We start from the raw sequence: 24,690 nt of genomic DNA, 5'->3' as shown, positions 1-24,690 counted from the left end.
TACTCCTATAAAATCCTGTGTTATATATACATTATATATATACACACACACTACCATTATTTATGTAAAAAGAAATCTTATAAACATTTAAATTTTAAAAGTATATTACTCGATAGACCCTAGAACAGGTCAATTTCAATTACTTTATTAATTCATTATCATTAAAACAAATTAGATTTGTAAAATTTTATTAATTTAAATTAACTAATTCCATTTATTAATTTTTTTTAAAACTGTGTTTAATAAATTAAATTAAGCTTAAAATACTACCAAACAGTTATTAATGCTAAATTAGTAGTGTGTATAGTGATAGAGAAGAGCATTAGTTGGATGCAATAAACTTAATTATTAAAGAATTTTTTAAAATGTGTTAAAAATTATATTTTATTTAATTTATAAAGAAGTATAAATGTAAATATTATAAACTATAAATTATAATATTAGTTAAGCATTTTAATTATGAAAAATTGGATGATAATATCTTGAATGATTTTTATAAAGTTTTTGTTATTTTATAGAAGTTATTTATATAATTTTTTTTCTTTTTAAGAGTATTTTATTTATTAATCTATAAAAATAAAATTGTAAAATTTAATATAATACATATAAGAAGAAGGAAGAAGAGGTGAAGGAGGAGGAGAAGGAAGAAAAAAGAAGAAGGAAAAAAAGGGAAGAGGAGAAGGAGGAGGAGAAGAAGAGGAAGAGAAGGAAGAGAGGGAAGAAGAAGGAGGAGGAAAAAGAGGAAAGACAAAGAGGAGAAGGAAAAGAAAAATGAGAAGAGGATGGAAGAGGAAATGATGATATAATTTTAATTAAATTATTAATTATTTTTATATAACAAGGAAATAGCAAAAATTTCAGCAAACAAGTAACATGCTTTTTACTATTTTTTTTTTTTCAAATTTCGAAGGAGGAACGAACAAAATAATGATTAAAAAATTCATTTTATATAGAATATTAAAAATTTCTCGTTTTTTATTTTTTAAATTCACATTTAAAATAGCATAAAATAAATAAACCCGATATTAATAATTTAATTTAATTTAAATAACAGAAGATGCACGCTACTTTATTGAACAAAATAAAGTTTCAATTGTAAGAAAAAAAATAGGGGAAAAAAACTAAGAAAAAGATTTATTTGATACTTTAAACCGATTTATCCAATTTATACGTCTTACAGAAAAATAACTTTACATAACACAAAATAAAATAATAAATCATACGCCTCTAATACTAAATCGAACTGCTACAAATTTTTATCTATTTATTTATTATTTTTTATTATTATTATTTTTTTGTCTAAATATAGAGGTGTAGGAAATATATATATCTTTTTTAATACATAAACTTCTACTTAATATTATTTAAAGTGGTGCTACGATATTAAATTCCTCTATAACAATGTGCTAGTAACACTTGGTAGTTTGCAATCGCATTACGATGTCGCCATAGAAGAAGAGCTTGTAAAAGCAGTTTCTTCAATAATAGGTGTATCCTGAGACTTGATTCCAAATAGGATTTCTTGGAAAAATCTGTACAGTGTATTCCCAGCCGAAATAAATCTTGAACACAACTTGTTGAAAGAGGGAAGGGGAAGAAAAAAAAATCGAAACAAAAATTTGATATATTCTACAAATGCTAAAACAAATACAACCGGTAAATTACTTAATTATTAAAATATTTATAATTTTGTCTAGACTTCAGTTTATAAATTTTATATCTGTACACAGTTTATATGTTTTATAATCGATTATAACTTACTTTTTCTCTTGTTAATGCATTATCCTGTACTTCCTGTTACTTAATTCTTAATAAATTTTATAATTAAATTAAGAAAAAAAAATATATATATACAATTATATCCTTTATTAATTTAGTAAAATATATTTATTATATTTATACGAAATATTAGTCTTGTTTTTTTCAAGTTGTGCTTTTCTACCCAATTAACTAATTAAATGATAATTAATATTAAATATAATTAATTATTCTTAATGCTTTTTTAATATTTATTAACCTTACAAGATTATATTAAGTATAAAATGTATAAAAAAATAGAAACGAATTAAAATTTTTACTGAATTTTTCTCTTATTTTTCTACCTTTCAAATGAACCTTTTACTTTATTAAAATTAATAAAAATGAGTGAATAAATTATAAAAATGTAATTTTATTTTTGTATTATTATAATTTATATATTTTTTACTTAAATTTAAAAAATATATTATATATATAACAATTATTTATTTATTAATAATGGCTTGAATGTGATGAATGAAAGCATCTCGTACACTTTTTAACAGCAAAGAAATCGTCTTCTAAACATACGCTTTTTATCTCATTCTTCATATACTAATTAATTATAATTAACTTATTTTTTTTAAATTTTTATTTTCAATAATTAACCCGTTTCTCTTAATTATTATTCTTATCTTCTCATTAGTTTTTATTATTCGTTAATTAAAATAAAAAATATATTTTTTTAAAAAAAAAGAGAGTTAATTCTCAAAATATTTAAATTTTTAAATTAATAACAAATATACACTATAAAGTATTTATTTAATATTATAAAATTACATTTTTAATACATAAATTTAACTATTTTCACATTAAAAAATTGCTTATAACAAGGTTTTAAATGTCGTTTTATATTATATAAGTGAATAAAACTAAAAAAAAAAATTATATATAAATATGAGGTATTTTTACTTATAAGCTGAAAAAAATATATAATTTATTTATTAAAAAAAATTATAAATAAATTATTTTCCTTTACAATTTTAATTAATAAATAAAATTGATTTTAATTTTTTAACTTTTTAATTCGAATTAAAATTTATATAAGTGAGAAAAATTCAATTAATTTTATCGATTTTTTATATTAAAAAACTGTTTTTTTTAATTAAAAAAAAATATATATATAAATTTCATTAATAAAATTAAGAGACGAATAAGAAGTGAGGGGTGATTATAATAAAATGGATAAAGTTAAAGTAATAAGAGAAGAAAACAAACACGAACTGTTTAATAATAAGTTTAATAATATTTGACGATTCTTGCTATTCAATTAAATTGCTTGTTGAGTAATTTATCAGTGGTCTTCAAATGATTACTGTCTACAAACTTCAAACTGTTGTATGTCAACATTGAAGACAACACCTATAATTATGCTTTCTAAATTTCAAGCAAATTGTCCCAATACAAAATAACTATCTACCATTGGTTGATTTCTCTTATCAATGTTTCGACTATTATCTACATTGACACTTATTTTTTACAATTATAGTTGTTTAAATTTGACATTACAATTATCGTGAAACTAAGTACACGCGTACGTACTATTTTATATATTTATCATAATGTTGACAAATCTGTTTGAGATTATCACGTTTTACTTGGCGTGTGCCACTTTGACATCCAATTTTGGCCAGTCATTATACTTCTGATTTGATTTGCTCGATCTTAACTTGATCTTCTAGTAAATAAGATGTTAGATTGATTAAAAAGCTTGACTTTTCCTCACTCTATATAAATTGCCAGGAAAAAAATTCATAAATTTTGATTTTTTTTTTAAATTTTCCTTAATTGAATTCATTATTTATTTATTTTTTAAAATGATTTTCGTTAAATGGATTAAATTAATTATTTAATTTTTTATCAAAGTTATAGAGGAATTTATTTTTATTAATATTATAACAGTTAACAGATAGATTTATGCTAGATAATTAAATTGTTAATTAAAAATCTAACTTATTGAATTTATTTTTCGTCGCTTCAATTTATTAATTATTTTTTAATTTAAAAAATTTACTTATTATTGTTATTATTATTTAACAATTATATACGTAAATATTTTAAATTATTACAAACTACTCAAAGATTTCTAATTATTATAACAATTAATAGATAACAACATGTAAATGTTAATTAACTTCTTAATTAAAATTAAATTAATCTAATTATCTCGTCATTCCCCTTTACTACTGTTTAGAATATATATATATATATATATATATATATATATATTTAAGTTAATTCTTTAATAAATTAATAATTATTTAAATGAATATATTAGATATTTAAGTGTATATCATCAAAGAGAATATATTAAATTGCTCGAAAATTCGCCATATTTATTAAGTTTTTACTTAATTAATTGTTTGATACAAAGAATTAATTTTAAAAATTTATGAATTAAATATATTGAAAACAAAACTTGTCTTCTTATCGAAGGTAAATCAAGATTTTGGTATAATTTTTATGAAACGATCATTTACTTGATAATAGAATTCTTATCTAAGTTAATTAATAATTATAAAGTTGTTATCGGGTTTTATTATCTAAAATATATTAAAAAATATTTAATTTACTATCATTATATATAGTTTATACGGTAATGAATAGAAGCAGATTTAAATAAGAATTTATTTGCGTTAATTTATACTGAAAAATAATATAATATATTCTAGTTTTTCTATTAATTTGGCTGCTTACAATGTAAGTTTTGAATTAAAATGAGTAAAAAAAAATGTATTTTTTAGTTAGTTCTAGGCCAATTTTTTATAAATTTTAAGTTGAAATTTTAGTTATTTAATGTTTTATTACTTTATAATCAATAAAAAAAAGGCTCTGAAATTAATAAAAGTTACTTTTTTTAATAGTTTAACAGGCTTAGAATTTAAGAATTATTCAAAAGTTAAGCTTTCTCGTTAAGGATTTTTAAATAATTTATTAAAAAATTCCTCTTTTTTTTTAGTTTTTAAAAAATATTTCTCGTTTATTTCTTAATTATTTATATTTATTAACAATATAGCTTTTATTTTATACACACTTAAAATTATAAATTACGTTTAAAATTTTAATTTTTTCGTATTTTAAAATCTTTTATAAGAAAGAAAAAAACATTTATAAATCATTAATATTCTACTTATTTAAGAGGCGTATTAGTTAGGAAGAATTTAACAACTTAGATCTACATCTAGTACGATTTTTATTATAATTAATATATTAAAATTAAAATTTAATTAACTAGAAAATAAAGTAATAATAAAAATATTTCATTTTTATTGTAAAATAACAAATACTAACTTTTGTAATTAACAATTAGTCATTAGGAGTTTGGATAGAATATTAAGATTTAAGTAAGTGCCAACATCGTGTCTAGAGGATTAAGGCCGTTTCACAAAATAAAAGTGTAATTTGTAAGCCACAGAAAGTTTCCAAGGTTGTTTTATTGCTGATCCTTTATACTGTACACGTATACACTAGCTCATCTGTGCTTTAGAATAAGTGCTTTGATTGCAGAACTGAAACAACTACTAAACAACTTTCTATATCGTGTTTCATGTTATAAATAAAAATGTCCATTATACAAATGAATAATAGAAATAATTAGACACTCGTAAGAACTAATTGTATACTAGAAACACCTCTTACAAAGTTTACAAGAACGTATTTGATCTTGTAAATTTGTAAGTTAAGTTTCGACCTCATTAAAAAATCGTGAGAAATCATTTGTTTATTTTTTTGCTTACTTTGCTAAATTCTTGCTTATTTTGCTTACTTTTTGCTTATTTTCTCGTTTAAAATATTAAATTATTAAGCTAAAAAATCGTAATTAATTTTTCTAAAACGAATTTTGTAAATAATTATATTATTACAATTCTACCTAATCAATATAATTATTGTCAATTTAAATTCAAGATTCAAATTCCATTAATGCATTTTTAAATATATTTTTTAGAGAGAGACAGGAAAAAAAAAAATTTACTTAAAAAATTAATTTAAATAAAAAGGATTTTCTAAAATCTAAAGATTAGAAAAATTATTATTTTTTTCCAAATATATCAATTCTTTTACAAAGCCGAATTTTCTTTCTTTCTTTTTATTTTTTAAAGAAAAAGAAATGGCATTTCTATCTGCTATTATGACATATTAAAATTTACCATATAATAACATTTTATATGCGATAGATTGTTATCGATAAGATAAAAAAGTAGATAGGAAAGATAATTTGAAATTCCATCAGGGAAAGGATAAGCATCTCTTCTTTTTCTTATCTAGCATGAAGAAACATTCCTCCTTAATTCATAGAATTAATGTCTCAAGTAATTCGATGTTAAATTTTGTTTAAAATTATTCTCTACAAAATCTATTGTCTGTATACTTTGGAAGTATTCCAATCACCGGATTTTATAAAAATGCCTTTTTTTTAAAAATATACTCAATATCTATACTTAATTTTCTTCCAAAGTAAATTTAATTTTTATGCACCACGAATTAAAAATAATAAAAAGAATTTGAAATAGAAACCTTTAAAAATTAAAATTATAATACAAGATTTGATAACAATTAAAAAATGTAATTTATGTACATTACGTCGAAAGATTCACGACAATTAAAAAATTCAATTTGTAATTTTTAATTGTTGTATTCTTAAAAGAAATGTACAAGTTGTGTTTTTAATTTTTGTAAATTTTTCAACGAGTGTAATTCAATAAAGAATTAATTTTAATTTATTATATTCATATATATATATATATATATATATATAAAGTGTATGTAGTTTTTTTTTTAGTTTGTCTAAAACGATATTTTTTGGCTGAGTAAATTCATATGGTTATGACAAATTCAATTATAATATATCTTTTTCTTTGAGACATATCATTTAAGAAAAGTTTTTTTTAGTCTTTTTTTAAAAAAAAATAATTAATGTTATTTAATAAATGACTTTTCTAAAAAAAGAAGAAGGAATAATGAATTGTAGAAATTTCAATAATATTTAATAAATGTAAACAAAATTATGTCATTTAATAAATAATCAAATTAGTCTATATCCATTATAAAATATTGAAAGCAATTTATTATTATTATTAATCATAATTCGCATAAAATTTAAATAGAATTTAATTTCAATTCGAAAAAAAAAATATATCCAATTTTAATTTGTGTTTTATTTTTTAAGATTGAATTTAAACGAAGAAATTTAATTAAATATTTTTTACAGTAAATAAAAACAGCTTTAAAAAACTTAACAGAAAGATATTTAATTTAATTTTTTAAAATCTCAATTAAAAAAGTGTTTTACGATTAAAATTTACGTCTAATTTGAAAATTTCTTTGCATATTTTAAATTGTAATTAAATTTAATATTAGTTTGTTAAAAACGGCTATTATTTATTTATAATTTATTTTAAAAAGATATCCATCAATTACATTTTAAATGAAAATTAAGTACAATATATATTTTTAATTTTTTAAAATTTATATTCGATGCGTAAAAATACAAAAATGAAATTTACATTTAAATTTATTATTATTATTTTAAATGAAGACACAAATTGAATTTTTTAATTGTTGTAAATTTCTTAAAAAATACAATTTGTGTAGATTTCATTTTAATTGTTGTGAATTTCTTAAAATTCTACACAAATTGTATTTTTTTAATTGTTTGAAACTTACATTATTTTTTGCATTTTTTTCTCCCGAAAAGGAAAAATATCTTTGATTTTTATGTTTAAAAAATTAATATAGAAAAAAAAAATTCAAAAACGTTGAAATGCAATTAACTGAAAGGAGATAAAAATTATCTGAAACCAACTTAGTGCAAAAAATACATTATCCGGATATTCGTTTCAATAAAGAAACGCTAAAATATAATTTTTTTCTTGTGTTTAATTAGTATTATTATTATAAAATTCGAATTAGAACTATGTATTAAAAAAAGAAGAAGAAAGAAAGATTGATATTTCTTAGCTTGGGGGTAGGGATGGGCCTGTGTCCAATTATCTAAAGCTCACCGCTACTACGTACGTAATACAGTAGCGAATTAAAATCTAATTATACTTTCAAAATACGTAATATTTTAAATCAAAATAACACTATATAAAATTATTATAAGCATGCAAGCGTAAAACTCAATAAAATTATCAATTCGTGTATAAAACAAACTTTACCTTCACCACTTAAAACAGAAAAACCAGAAATAAAAAAAAGGAGGAAAGAAAAAGAGGAAAAAAAAATCGTTACTTTTTGTACAATCATAACGAGAACAATCGAAATATCGAAAAAAAGGAGGTTTAAGAGGGGGAAAAAAGAAAGAAAGTTTCTTACAAGTCGAATATAAAAATTGAAGATTCCAATTTAGATTCGGCATAAACAAGTACGTATTATTTTATTTTATTTTTTATTTTTCCCTTCTTCTTCTTCTTGTCTTCTTTTTTTTCATTGTAGAAACTTGTGACTAGCAAGAAGAAAATGAACTTGGAAACTGTGTACTAAGAGGCTCGATTGGGAGACAAAGAGACTTCGCAGCTATTCGGTTCAGTAGTTCTGCAACGTTCTCTGTGATTATACACCTGGAATCACGTAGAGGCTTCAGCCGGTAGCCAAGAGAAAATTGTAGCCCGACGGCATACTCTGTTGTGACAGGATCGGGGAACTACAATTATCTGAGCGTCCGACAGTGTACTAGGTAAAGTATGGTAGTTTTTATTCCCCCCCCCGTGCTTTGCGCGCAGCCTGACAGATGAATAGAAAATACAAGAGGGGGAAAAATTGCACTAAAATTTTATTTGAGATAATTACATGATTTATGCCTTGAACGCTATATCTCACTAATTACAGTTCAATGCTGCTGTAGTTACCTACCTACTGGGTAATAATGTGGTTTTTAGCTACTGATAACCCAGGCATTCGGGGGTCTATCTAATATGAAAGTGTAGTAGCCCAGTAAACGAAAGATTTTTCAACTTTTCTATACTCCGATATTTGAATTTAGATTGATGAAGTGTGGAGATAGTTGAGCTGAATAACTACCATATAGATGATGTTCCTCCCGTTTGCATTTTGTCAGAAAATACGATTATATCCCATAATAATTAAGTGTATGTATATATATATATTGTTATTTAATACGTTTATAAAGTTAAATCGAGAAGAAATGAAGTAAATTAGCATTTTTTTCCTCGCTAAAAATGTATTAAAAAAGTTATCTGATCGCACTTTTAGAGCACTTATTTGAGATATTTTTAATGTTAAAATCTAAAATATTTTAAAAAATATATATATTTAACAACGTTGAGAATTTAATTAATTCGAGAGATCTTAACATTTATAGCTTATCTTTTTTTAAACATTAAAAACACACTCTATAAAAAGTACATTAGGAAAAATCAAAGTTATAAAATATTTCGTGCCACTATCTCCATAAACAGTGCATTAGTAAGTTATTCGAGAAGAAGGAGACGATAAAAAATACAATAGAAAAGCATAAACAAACTTCCATATTGAAAAACTAATATCAATTTATTGAAAGAAGAAGCATTCTTTCATTTTAGTAGAAGTAACGGATAGATACATCGTAGTGAAAAATTTAATTATGTACATCTTCACTTTTACAAACAGAGCTGTGATTGAAAACTCGGTTTTATCATGTAACGTCCAATGGGAAAATGTTATTGAGTGTGAAAAATAGCGTAAAAGATACTAAATAATTGAGTGGTGAACAGTTATATGGTATTATGATATATAAAATGGCGTTATAAAAGTGGAAAAACATCAATATCGACCCTAAGAATGAATTTTGAACAGTAAGGAAGAGAGTTGTTTCCATCTTTAAAAATAAAATTAAAAAAAAAAAACAAAATTCATTTATTTTCTTTTAAATTTTTACGAAATTTAATCTAAATCTATATTTATATCGTGTTTAAAAAATAGGGATTAAAAATTTATTAATATCAACCGTATAGGATTAGATATCAGGCCTTTTTAAGGTATAATTATACATCTAAGTCCCTTTATTAAGGGGCCATGAACAAAATTGGATGCTCTTCCTTCTTCGTACTTGATAGTGGGTTTATAAGAATATATGTTTTACAGTTTGTTATCAGAGATTAAAATCTGGCAGATGGATCCTTTTTTTTGGAATGGTTGAAGAGAAAATGGTTCTAAGAATGGTACGTTTAAAACTCTAGGAGAATTTAATTTAAAATAAAAAGGATTGGGATGTTTTGCTATTTTTACACTTAAATTGAAGCAAATTCAGTTATAAGCTTTGTAAATAGGTGATTAAATTGTAAAAGATTTGTAAGAAAGAAAAAATAATTTTAAATCGAATGTATTTTGGATAAATTTCAAAATTTATAAGAAGGAAAATTGGATTTTTCCCCCCTTTACGTTTTCATTGTAGACATTTTATTTTATTAATAAAATTCCTGAAAGAAAATATATATCTTTAGCGTTATTTCGAGATGTGTAAATGATAAATATTTTAAAAAGTCTAAAGTCATTTTTAATCAATAAACTGTAAGCGCGTGATTGATGCTGGAGAGAAAATTTAGTACTTGTTTTAAAATTAAACATAGTCTTCAGAGCCGAAGAAGAAAAAAAACTAAAATAAAATAAAATAAGAATGTCTCTTACAAATTTCAGTGGAGAAGTTTTCTAGAAATAGAAATAGAGAAGAAAAGAATAAAGAAGTAATACCTTATTAAGGAGCGTAGACGATTAAATCTACCCACTTAAATTTTCAGGAGGTTCCAGAGCTGTAATTTGCTCTAAAAATAGACTTGTCCACTTCCTTTCAACAGTTTCATGCAATTAATTCGAAACAGATGGAAGAAGTGAAGCTATCAGGATTTTCTTTATTTGATAGTTGTAATTAGGCGGAAAATCCTTTCTTAAACTTTGCTTGACAATCTGCCAATGCATCAAGTTCTTAGATGAATAAGAAAGGAAAAGAGATAAGTCGGAAAATTAAAGTTCGACTTTTTATACGAATTTTTCTCCTAGGATAAAAAAAATGCCATGTATTACAGCTTTACATCATCAGATTACTCGTAGACAGAATGTAAGATCTGTGGTTTAGTGAAAGATAATTTAGATTTAGAGCAAAGCTATTAAGTAAATTAGTGGAGGGGGTGGGTTTCTCATAATGATATCACCTTTTGAACCTGTAAAAGTGAAAAACATACCTCATTTTCACATCAGATATAACTACAGTAGATCAATGGAGAGAGATTCTTGGATAGAATGCAGTTTGCCTTATAAGAAGGGAGTAGATAAAGGAAATGGAATTCGTGGAATCCTTCACTGGATTGAAGTTCGAAGAAGTTTCTGACAAAAAAATCTTATCTGGAACTATATTGGTCGGATGAATTTCGATAAATATAGCTTAATGGGTTTACTTATAAATTATTATTAAACACTAAAAAAATGTCTTATAAATGAAAATTTCGAAGAGATTTTTTTATATAAAACGTTTCATAATACGCAACAGCCACCTATAAAATGATCCATTTTAGTATAATGAGGAAAGATTTATTAGAAGAGATAAGACAAAAACAGTCTTCACATATATATAGGCCCATTATACATTGATACAAACGCTTTCTGATGAAACCTTCTGCATATATAAGACCTTCTAGTCTGTCTTAAACGTGGTAAAAGCTATACAGCTTTAATTAGATAAGCTCAAAACTAGTGAATGTCTATCATTGAATATGACGGAATGTGTGAAGCTATTATCCAGACAGGAGTACGATAAAGAACTTTTCCTGCTTATTATTGAGAGAGTAGATAAATGGTATCTTATTATAGAAAATCGTGACTCTATTCTGAACTTGTCCAGAGGCTTCTACATTCGATATAACGCTTAGCTGTTAATAATGTTAATATTCTACAGCTCTGTAGGTCCTAATAGGCCAGTTAATGTGTCTTACCTCCTTTTTTTCCAGCGCGTAGAAGATAAGAGAAGCCAGATAACATGCTAAAATATCACTCAAAATAAAGGAAATTTATTAAATAACATTGGACTTTTTAAAAAAAGTAATTTCTTCTAGTAATTTAAAAATGGAGAAAAGATGATGATGATTTTTATGAAATTTTAAAAAGCATTAAATCTAATGAAGTCGAAATGACATAATTTATGTGTTTGTGTTATTCTAATGAATTATTCATGAAGAGTATCAATAAAATTAGGCAATTGATTCGGTCATTAATGACAGATGTCTCCGAAGAGGAAATGCAGAAAATCAAACATATGATGCAGTTTCTGCTAAGATTTTTTCCACCAATTTTTGCTGGAGAAAGTAATTCTTAATGATAGTTGCTTGCAGTTGATTATCCTAAAGGAAGACTTATAGATAGCAAATGATAAAAAAGAGGGTAAGAAAGAAAGAATAAAAGAAAATAAAAATAGTAAGAAAACACATGGAACTGAATAATAAGTAAATTACATTAAGATTGAACATGGAGAAATTCGAATAATATGTAAAATATATGAAGCAGGGATAATATATGCTATATATATAGAGAAATAACTTTATTTCTTACTACTTTAATTCAAAAAAAACTTTATTGTTACCGAATTTATTCAAATTTTTTTTTATATATAAAATCTACGCATTAAATCTTGCTTATCGTCTAGAAAATTAAGAATAAAATCGAAGTTTTAAATTTCTTCTATAATTTAATTGCACAAATGCATAAATAATTTATAAAGCAGAAAGTTAGATAAATAGCGACGAAGACAATAACGGGAATGATTCAGAATAATAAAAGATTAATCACGAGATTAGAGCAATATCACTCACTTATTGATTAAAAAAACAATAATGTATCAATATAACATCATTCAGCAAATCAATAAGAATAATAATAGAAGCTTACTATATGGTTTAAGGCTAGAGGATGTAGGCACAGAGTCCATTTACAAATGGAAGAAGAGAGAGAGGGATGCAATCACATATTTACTTATTATACTAGAAAATTCGACTTCTCTACTCTATATATGATTTAACAGACAGGGTGTAAATAATACATTGCAGTCTGTAAAACCTTTAGACAGCTCCAGGAAGTTAGTAATAAAGATACCGACTGTAGAGCCCTGAGGTTGCTGGATATACTGTAGGAATTCTAATAACGGCCATGTTATTTGTACCATATCGAGACCTTTGAACTACTATAAACTTGTCAATCTGATTTCAGCCTCAGGGGACACAACTACTTGTAATTAAAACCGAAGAAATTGTTCTATCTCGTGTAGGACACAATATAGTACAGTTGTAATAAAGTTTCCTTCATACAATACCACCGTTCTACTTAACAGGAGAGGAGGAAGAGGATGAGGAGGGGGGAAAAAAGCGATCTTTATTTAATTTTTCTTCGAATTTAACTTAAAAAAAATTGCGAGGAATTTTTAAAAAATAATTCCTTCTTTATCTAAAATGCATGACGTCACATCGAATTTTGGTGGACACGTGACGGGGAGAGGAGCATCCAAAAACATAAAACCTTCAGCGGATTGGTAATTGGGATATCGTGACTGAATACCAAGATGAAAGAGCAGAAAGTTAAGCTTTAACAACAAGCTACCATGGTAAAAATACAGAATGTAGCAAGAACAGAATTCGCAATGGGATGGTCATAAAAACTTTTCTCCCTCCCTATTCTTCCGTCCCCCTCCCTTTACTCTTTACTGTACATATGACTTAGTCTGCAGGGAATGGGATGCTTGCTGACTTGATGTTTGTCTTGTGCAAACAAGAGGATTAGTTTTATGTAAGATAACATTCATTAAGAAATGACTTTTGCATTTGTAATTATTTTTTACAGATAAAATGAAATTATTATTAACAAAAAAAGAAATAAAAAAAAATAGAAGAAATGAACAGAAATCTTTGATGAATTTCTAACGATGACTACATTTAATTTAAGAATATCCTTTAGAATTTCTATATTTAATGACGTTATAATTATACCAAAAAATATTTATTTATTATGGAAAATAATTTTCCGAATACGTAAGATGTTATTTAGTATAGAATATATTTATAAAAGCTGTCAAAATTATTTTAAATTTGACATCGATCAAGTGTATTTCAAGTTTTGGTATTGAAACTGTCAAAATAGTCAAGTGGGAAATATTTAAATGACGATCAAAAAGTGAAATTCGCAATACTTTGGCTTAAGTTGCAACTTGTCAAATTTATGGATTCGCTTTACAAAATAAACATTTTCTTCCTCCTCCTCCTCCTCCTCCCCTCCTCTCTCCTCTTCCCTCTCCTCCTCCTCCTCTTCTTCTCTTTCTAAAATGGCTAAAACTATATTTTCGAAAATTTTTATTTCTTTAAAAATATTTACTTTTAAAAGTTATTTGGTGTGAGATTTATGTTTATAAGAATACAACTTTATTATTTGTATAAGCAGTTATTTAAATATATTTATTATCGAAGAAATTTTATCATTTTATATTTTTTTATTTCTTGCAATCTTTTGTTTACTCTTACATCCATCAGATAAGAAACTATAAGACGATATTTATTTTTCTTTCACACTTTTGTAGATAAGTGTTTATATCAATGGCTTTCTTTATCTAGCTCTATACTGTTGCCTTTAATTGGGTTATATTGTTCTAGTTTGAAATGCTATTTTATTGTATGAGAAGTAGGATTATTGAATATCATCGTGTGATGTTTATACGTGTTTATATATATAATAATGATAAAATTATTGCCTATCTTCCTACGCATTCTCTTCCTCATCTTTTTTATCTGGCTATTTTCACTTATATTATATTAATTAAATGCTATTTTTTGGTTTATAAGTTTTACTATATATAATTTTTACGTTAATTTACGCCATATTTTTCTTAATATTTGAGTATTTTACGCAATTTTTCCATTTAAGTAACTAAAATTTATACGTTAAAGCGATTTTTACTCTTCTTTATCATGCTATTTTTGATTATTTTATGTTAATTAAATGTTATTTTTTGGTTTCTGAGCTTTATTACATATAATTTTTGTATTAATTAACGTTATTTAACACAGTATTTATAAAATATCTTACGCTGTTTTCCTACTTATACAACTAAATTTCAGACGTTAAAGTGATTTTTAAAATAGCAATTCTCACGCTCTAGAATTATAAACTAATTTTTAATTAAAAAAATAAATTTGTGTGATCTTCAAAGACGTTTTCGTCATCGCTATTTACACAAAAATAAGCTAATTTTTTCACTTATCTATTATCATATTTAGCAAGGAAAGAAAAGAGGGGAGGAAAGTGCATTCGTAGGAAATAGCAGAATTAATTTAGCATGTAAAAATCAACAAAAATTTTGTTTTAAAAGCTTTTTAGTGGAAAAAATAAGGAGAAGAAACAAAATTTAAAATGCATTCATCAGCTAAAAGAGGTCAGAAGTGTTAATTGCAGCGACCCAGAATAAAAATAGCAACCTCCAAGTACGTATATCTAATTTGAGTAGATCTCCTGTGAAGTTTTCCGGAAATTATCAAAATATTTGCTTGTCAAATTGGCACGAAATCAAAAGAATTTACTCATTTCTCTCAAACATATTCACAAATATTAACAAATTCGTGCTATTCTCAAGCTATTTTCCTTCGATTAACTCGGAAAATAACTTATAACTTTAATTAAAACCAACGACTAACATAAATTATCAGTGAATATCATCAACCTGTTGCTATTTTATCTATTTAATACACGCATATTTATGCTCTACTCTTTAATTTATGCATTTATTTACCATTAAAGTAGAGAGGAAGCTAATTTTACAGCCAAAAAATTTAAATTTTATACGTTAAAAAACATTAAAAATTTTACATATATGAGTTATTTATGTTTATATTTAAGGGTATTTAAGGATAAAGCTCATATTTGGATAATTTTGAGCCTTATCCCTAATGCTAATTCAGACGTCCCCCCAGTAAAATGCCAACACTTTATACATAAAAATAATTATATTTTAAGCGTAATTTTAACGAGAAGACGTAAGGAACGGTTTAAAATTTTAAAAAATATGTATAAAATATTAGAAAATTCCACATTATTACTAAAGTAGCACTCGTAATCAGGATTATTGGATAAGTGTTATAACGTTATTTAATTGAGAAACGGCACGATAAGTGTTGAGAAATTTAATCGTAGAGAGAGAGAGAGAAAATGCTCGAGTGAACAGTTATGAAAATTTTTCCTGGAGGAATAAATGCTATTCTGTAGCAAACATGCCAGGAATGAGATATTCTCTCACCAACAGCCATTTAATGAACGAATCCTTGGTATTTAAAATTCTTATATCAATGATAAGATTATTACATTGTTCTGAACTTTAATTACTGAATTTGGAATACTTGAATAAGTATGAATTTTAACTCTTCAACATTTTACAACGTCAAAAATTTCTTAATTACTTTTAATTTTTATTCGATTTAAGTTATTTACATGCGAATACTTTTACACGTGAAAATAATTAATTTTTCCACAATTTCCTCTACAATTATTCCTCGTAAGATTTTAATTTATAAGCTTTTTAATAAATATTTTAAATATAAATAGTTTTCCCCGGTCTTTAAACGCCTTTAAGTCCTTAGAGGCTGGTCAGTTAACTGCGTGTTCTTCTGTTCTGGTGAAAGTTAGCTAATTTCTCCTTTAGTTATTCCTAGGGATAACTAGGAATAAATAAAGGAGGAATTAGCTAACTTGAATATTTATAGCGTTATTGTTGAACGTAGATATTTGCATTCAGTTCCCACTTTGATTCTACACCTGCTAAATTTAATCATATTAATTTATAGTAAATATAATAATTATTACATTATAATTTACGACTTTATTAAGTTTTATCTAAAATATTTTACTTGTAAGACTTAATTTTAAACGAGTTTTATATAAAAACTTCATAAATAAAGTGTTCGGAAGCATTAGTTTAAACTTACAGGCGCGGGTTCGGTTCCTATTTTATAGCACTACATCTTGATTTCTTTATTTATGTAAAGAGATTTATTACATTTTATATAATATTTATTATTCTAACTTTTTAGACGAATTTAATTCGTAATTCCACCAAAAACTTCATGTATGTACACCGAATATCTGTCGTTTAAGTGTTTATATCATTAGTTTAACATACAGGTTCGGTTCACATTTTATTGCCTAGATCGCAGTTTTTTTCTATAGAAAAACATAATTTATGCAACAATATTAACATTCTGAGTATTTTTAAACCTATTAACACTAAGTTCTTTCATAAATTAACTTCATATCTTACCATACATCTCATTCTATAAATTACTTTTAAGATCTTTTCTTAAGCAATCATTTATTTTAATTATATAAAATAATACATTTATAACCGTAAATTATTTATTTAAATTTATTATTTAATCACGAGTCCTCTCGTATCATTTGTATCTTCCATTATAAATAAATAGGATGCTCCTTATTAAAATATCCTGTCTTAAGGCCTTATATTTTTGATGTATTCAATTAGAATATTTTCATTAATTAGCTTCAAATATTCTTTATTTAAATATATTCTTGTATACTTGAAATATTCCATGATATATATAAGGTATAGCTTTGTGATATGATAATTGGATCACGTATATCGAGATCCATATCTCATAAAATGCCATTTAAACAGTAAATTATGGTTATTTAAACTGTTTTAAAACCGTTTAGAGAATTAAATGGGTTCGGTAGATTAATTACAATTAATAAAAACCTAATTTTCTATATTTACTTTATTTTATTTTTTACTAAGTAAAAACATATGCGAAAATAGTTAATTTTGATGAAATTTAATTGTTATTAAATTAAAATTTTGTTTAGAAAATGCAACGAAATTCAATTTTTTAAAGATTTTTTTAAAAAAGGATTTCATTGAATTAAATTAAATTTTTTAAATAAAATGCAATCAAACAGTAATTAAATTACATCTAAATTAAGATTTTACTTTTAAATTAATTTCTTTGTAACAAACATGAAAAAATGCAATAAAATTCAATGAAATTTTTAGAAAATCTAAAAACAATTTTATTGAATTTCATTGCATTTTATTTTTAAAAAATTTCACTGAATTTTTTAAAATGTACTTTTTAAAAACCAATTATTCATTTTATTGAATTTTTAATAAAATGCAACAAAATTAAAATTACAATTTTTTAAATAAAATGAAATAAAATTCAATAAAATAAAAATATATTTAAAAAATGTAAAAAAACGTTTTAAATCTTATTCATGAATTATTTTTTAATATTATGAATAGTAAATTTAAAAACAAAAAATATAATTTAATTAAACATTTAAATTTATAAATTCAAACAGAAATTTTTATTTTATAATTTAAAAACACGCAAAAAATAATAATAATAATAATTTAAAATATGATAAGAATGTTTATAAATTAAATATACAACAGAGAGGAAAAAAAAAGTTTAATTTAATCGATTTAAAATATTTATTTAACCGAACATAAAATACCCTTCCATTAGCATAAGGCGCATTATGCTACAGTATAGTATTTTATTACTAAAGTAGTACTTAGGGTTATTTATTAATTAAATTCCCTAAAGGTTAAGGCGCTGTAGAGGAGTTTTAGCGTGCAAAAATGTCTTCAATCTGAAAAATTAAGTATCTTTACGGACCGCATATCCATGTAACGCATTAATTAGGTGAGAGTAGGTGTGGAATTCGCATTACGAATTTACGAGCAAGAATTATCCTCCAAGCTTCATCTGTGTCACGTTCGTAATTTTATCCTTATTGATTTGTTCTCAAAAGCAAGTCTCGAGCCCAACCCTTGTATAACTCTACTATACTTCAATTTTTACTTATATATTTATCTTATTATAATACGTCTCCCATCTAAGAAACTTTCAAATTAACAAGTGTTTAGAACTTAGTAAAAGATAAGCTTATCGGGATGAACAAATTGAAACAGTGAGTGAGGTGGCGAGAAGATAAGGTAGATAAAAGGCTAAGTTCGAAGGGGGAAATAATCTAAAATAACAAAAATTTCATAGATAAGTCGTTAATGGGGAGCTTTACAAGAAGAAAAACAATCGAAAATAAGTGCGCGTGAAGATAATTCACCTATTAAAAATGGCTATAAAAATTATCGAGTAAAGTGTAGAAAGAAGAGAGACATTTCCAGAGACGAAGGTCAGCAAAAATTAGTTGTAAAGTAGATAAAAAAGAAACCGACAGACTGACAAGACAGACAGAACAAACAAGTCAAAGACAAACACAAAAAAAAAGGGTAGGGACCCTATTCATTACACGGCCTGAATTCTGCCAAGAGGATGTTTCGCTTCGGATAAAAATACAATAATATTATTCAAATTAATAAAAAATCACGCAAACACCTGTCTTTATTGCTTATCTGGTCATAAAAAAGGTAGCAAATTATTTCATGGAATGATTTATCTTATCAAAAATATTCTTCTTTGTATCTCACCCATTATTACTTTTACAAGGCAGCAAAAGCACCTGTTCTCCCGATTATAAAAGTACGAAAAGACAGGGCAAAAAAAAGATAATAAATAATCAAAGTAAATTTTACAAGAAAAATTTTCTAAATGTATAAAGTTAATAATTGATGCTATTTTTTTTTAAATAGAAAACCTTATAATATATATATAAACACAGACGAACACACACACGTACACACACATTTATATAGTTTTCTCTCTTTACGACAGCCTCGAGCTATACTGCATTAAGAATAACCTCTACTATATTATTAAAATTGCGTTAATATAGTTCTAGAATAACTTCTCCACATCACTTAAGGCTATTTTTATCTATAAGACTCGTATATCTTGAGAAATTATATCTGATAATAAATCCTGTATATATATATATATATATTATATATACATGTGGAAAATTTCACGAAAAAAGATAAAGAAAATTCTAAACTTTTTAAAGGATACGTACGCATAAAAGTGATAGAGATAAGGTTTATTATTAATATATAAGTGTAGATAATTTGACATAATTCACTTCTTGTATGCGCTACTTCAAACAAATAATCCTGTGCTACGCAATTTATTTTATTATAATGGTTTCCATGGTAAAAAAAAAAGTAGGGTGCATGCCTTACTTTAATTGTACTAATGACACATGAACATATCTAAATTTCCCTAGGGAAAGGGAGATTTCATGTACAGTACAACTTCATACATCGTTTTTCCTCTTCGTGTTGTCCTTTTTTTTCCCCTTTCTCCCCTTTACTAAATCAAATCGGACTTTTCTAAAATTACTTTCTACTTTATATTTACAATTTTTAAAGCAAAAATATTAAAAAATTAAATAAGTAAAAATGTTTACAAATTTAATTCTTGATGAGAGTTTCTTTAATAAATAAATGGTGTATTCAATCTAATAATGTACTGTACTTCGTGAGGCCATATTACTTTCTGGAATTGTTTACATTCCTTTAAAAAAAAATAAAAAAATAAATTATGAAATGTATTTCATAAATTAAAATGAGAATTTTTACTATTAATGACGATGATTGGAAGATGTATTTTTGTAGAGTTTTGCTGGAGTTTCGTCTTCCACGCCATGCCTTTATTTATTGTGTGCTTTGTGAGTAATGAGCCTTCCTGCCATGCTTGTAATTCTAGATATACGATTGTGAGAGGAAATGAATCATGATGTAAATTGTATGGGAACGACTTTTGGAATTTTCCCTATATTTTTCGATTTACAAAATCTCAAGAATTTTTTAATGTAGAAAAATTCATCATCAAATTTTTCTTCTTATCATCAGAAAAAAATGTGATTTTTTTTAAACATTTAGTAGTATAAAACCGAAAACTTTAATACTTAAACTAATCGAAACGATGTAAATTAACCACTAAACACTGAATTTTGAATACAATTCAATTACCTGAATACCTAGTTGTATTTCTTGCAATTCACTGAAAGAATAATAATAATAATAAATTGTTCTAAGCTGTATAAAACAAGTACAGCTATTACTATTATTACTATTATTATTATTTTAAATAAAATTACAAATTAAATTTAATTTAAGGGAGGGAGGGGAAAAAAAGAAAATTTTCCCATTAGAAATGCTTACGTTTTAACATAATTTCTACACTTTCAAGCAGGAAAATAATATGAAACGAACCTAAATAAAATTCTACAAATTAAAACACAGGAAATTTCAAAGTTAAGGGAATAAAAATAAGGGAAACTTTTACATTAGTAAACGTTAGCAACTAAACAGGACGTTGAAGGAGATTGTTTCTAGTCGACCGTCCTCTAAGGACTGTGGTACTGGGGCCATTCATGTAGTAAATTTAGAAAATACGCAAGCATTGAGGGTCATTTGAACTTTGTAAATGACCGAATGACTATCAGTAGAAGGTTTTATAGCGTCAACTTATGTCAATATGTAAATTGAATGTAGTACTGTCACCACCTGTTCCACGCGATATTTTCTCTATACGACTGACAATTTAGTCGAATTTCCTCCACAACTTTTATCGCCTTGATGCGTACAAATGATAAAAATCAAATTATAATTTCACCATAACCGTAGAATTTTACTAAATTCTTACAAATTCTAATATCACGGCAATTTATTTTTATGCATTCTTTCGTCGTAAACTCGCTTCTCTTTAACTAATTTTCGAATGATTCCCTAAAATTTTTATTTATATTAATTTACCATATAAATTACCATTATTTAAATAATTTTTCCATATTTTTTGAATTAATTTATGGCTTAAAAATTCCTTCATTTTTATGAAGCTCCTGCATTTATTTTTCTTTGTAATTTTTTTTTAAAATACGAATATTAAAAAAATTCCCTTTTTAAGAATTCCCTAATCGTAAGGCTTGTAACTTTATTATTTCTATAAAATTTTTACAGAAATTCTTTAATTTTCTTAGTGTTAAGATCATGAACAACCACGTGCAAATTTCCTAACCACGTACAAGAATTCCTTCTTAACTTTATTATTTTTAGAATGCCCTAATTTGAATAGTCGCATCTTCAAAACTTTAGGGAATTTTAACATTCAGAATGTTTCTAGTTTAAATATAATTTTAACCTAAAAAAATTCCATGTAGAAAAAAAGCACCATAAAAATTCCTTAATAAATATCTAAACTTGTAAGAAGAATTGTTTCTTTTACGTATTAGAATTAAATTATACAGAAATGTGGGGGAAAATCTCTTTTTTAAGGGAAGAAATGTAATTATTTACGTAACAAATCACAGTTAGGTACAAAGTCTTTAACTTAATGGGGATAGTTTGGAGAAGAAAGTTTGCTTGACAAACGATTGGTAACAGAATCTAAAGCGTGAAAACGACTCCTAGTTGCATCTCTGGGAGACGACATCGTATCAACTTGGCTGTCTGTCCACAACCTAATGACATTTAGTCGTAATTAGTGGACATGAGTTCTGCCGACTTAGTCCTTTGCTTCCACCATTAAAAGTGGAGTCCGAAAATAACCTGTTTTTTCCTCTTCTCCTCTTGGCTCCACTCTTCCCCAACCTACATTTAATTAATGTCTGAATGACTAAATAATGGAAACTAACGACTCATCTATATATATATAAAGTTTCCTACAGAGCAAAGTCCAATTATAACGTTGAAAGTTCTATCTTTTTTCCTACTCTTCTTGAAAGTTCTTTTAAGTTGGATATAAATGTCAGAAAATTATAAAAACGTAATTTAAGAAATTATAATTATAATTTAATTGAGGTATGTAATCTTTATAATTTGTGTATTATTCTCATTTGGAGAACTGCGTAGACATATGGTTAGACCACCCTGTTTTATTTTGTGTGTTTCAGTTGTATGTGAATCATAAACTGAATTTAGAACAACGTTGAATCCTTTTAGAAAATTGATTAAATCAAATATTTGAATAAAGAGCAATTTGGATTTTATAATGGTTAATCGAGATATATATACAATATACAGGGTAAGTATACAATATATAATACTGTTTTAAGGAATGTTTTGACTTAATTATCACAAGAATAATTCGAGTGTTTATTGTTTTTATTGCTCGAATTAATTATTTTTGTGGTGCTGATATAACAATAATTTACAATATTAATCACTGTAAGCTTAAATTTTAAATTAATAAATATTAAATACTATAAAAAACATTTTTTTTATAAATTTACAATAAGAAAAATATTATTAATATATCAACATTTAAGCGCTAATTATCACAATACGATAGTAAATATTTACAAAAATTGCATCTTTTTATACAATAATTTTATCTTTAATTTAATTATAATAAGTAGGAAAAGGATATTTAAAAGTTAATTATTGCGGCCAAAGAATTGTTAAAAGATATTCTCATAAAGTTTCTACAGTAAAATATGTCAAAATTATCGCATAAACGAATAAAAGAAATTATATATTTTCGCTAAAATTACATTAAAACAGAAATTTCTATACCAATTTCATCCACATATTTACAATCCAGCCTGAAATATGCGTTTCCCTGCACATACGAGCAACCATGCACGTCGGTAGCATTTTAATAATTCAATAAAAACCCCGCGATTATTCAGTATATCGCACAGACACACACACACGACTCCGGAGATATATATATATACATATATTACTTTACTCGATGTCAATGGGTTTGTTTCTTTTTACAGACCAAATTAGTGGACGATGCATTCTCATCAATCACATCTCGTCCACTGACCCTACGTCTGGAAACGGCACATCTGGTGGCTGTCAAGAGAAAGTGGCACATAGAGAGACAGGTGGCATCTTCGCATTGCTAACCACACCCAGTTGTAGATAGATAACTGTACGCCCTAAAGGACCAGGTGTGAACATTAGATTGCATACAATGCAAGTGACAGACCGTTCGATTCCGATCGCGTTTTAGACACAGATTAATTGCCTAAGGATGAAATAACCAATAATATTCATCCTTACATTAAGGGGAATAATATTAGTTTATTAATCGCCTCGATATTCCATCTACCATCCTTCTATATCTTTATATTAAAAATATATATTAAAAAATTTCATTAATATTTAAATACTAAAAAAAAAAGAATTAAAAAAATTAAATTTTTTTTTTATTTGCATGACGAAACTTAACTGCGTTTTTATAAAAACTCAATTACGCTTCTTGAAATGTAATTTTTATCTTTAATTAAGTTTTATATTAAAAAATAAAGATGAATTTTTACTCATTATTGATCAATTTCAACAGTAAATTCTGTTTATAGAAATAGATTTGAAAAGGATTTATTTTATTTTAATTATAATTAAGTGAAATCGAGTGAATAATAAATAATTGTAAATTATTTTAAATGAGTATAATATAATTTAATGTAGAGTTTAAATAGTATTTTATAAAAACTTTTGTATTTTTTAAAACTAGAAAAATTCTTTTAAGTTTAAAAAGAACAAAAAAAAACTTTAAAAAATATGTTTTGATGTAAATAAAATTAATTTTTTTACACTCTTTAAAATTTATATATATATAATTTTGTTATTCAATTTGCATTTACAATTTTTACAATGTAAAATGTAAAAACTTTACGAAGTTAAATTACACGACATTTTGGAAAAAAATAAAACAAGAAAATCTTCACGAAATCAAAAATTTTAAAGAAAATAATTAAGTTTTTTTTATTTTTATTGTAATTATACAGTTTAAAGGAGTAAATCTTTTTCAATATAAATAAAATAAAATAAAATCTTATACATCTATGTGGGAACACTAAAGCATTTGTAAAAATTGAACAACTCAGCAAAAATCAAGCAGGATCAGCTAACCTTGTTTCAAAGTAGAGAAAGAATAAAAAAAAAAAATATATATATATATATATATATATATATATATAAAAAGAAGAGGAATCATTCCAAAATAA

At 24.9% G+C, this 24,690-nt stretch overlaps 1 long non-coding RNA gene across 3 annotated transcripts; it reads left to right on the top strand.

Moving 5' to 3' along the window:
* Positions 1 to 915: 915 nt before the first annotated feature.
* Positions 916 to 23,818, top strand: LOC136977026 (uncharacterized). Of its 3 annotated transcripts, none has more exons than XR_010881022.1 (3): positions 916 to 1,656; positions 7,974 to 8,473; positions 23,455 to 23,818. It is a non-coding gene; the product is annotated as an uncharacterized lncRNA (long non-coding RNA). The 3 variants fall into 3 exon arrangements; XR_010881021.1 differs by lacking the exon at positions 916 to 1,656 and having other exon boundaries at positions 7,492 to 8,161; positions 8,233 to 8,473; XR_010881020.1 differs by lacking the exon at positions 916 to 1,656 and having other exon boundaries at positions 7,492 to 8,473.
* The last annotated feature ends 872 nt before the right edge of the window (positions 23,819 to 24,690 follow it).

Source organism: Centruroides vittatus, unplaced genomic scaffold, assembly GCF_030686945.1.
Source record: "Centruroides vittatus isolate TY-2023 unplaced genomic scaffold, ASM3068694v2 contig_439, whole genome shotgun sequence".
Lineage (NCBI taxonomy): Eukaryota > Metazoa > Arthropoda > Arachnida > Scorpiones > Buthidae > Centruroides > Centruroides vittatus.
Note: the sequence above shows the minus strand (reverse complement) of the source record. Positions and strands in the feature narration are given on the sequence as shown.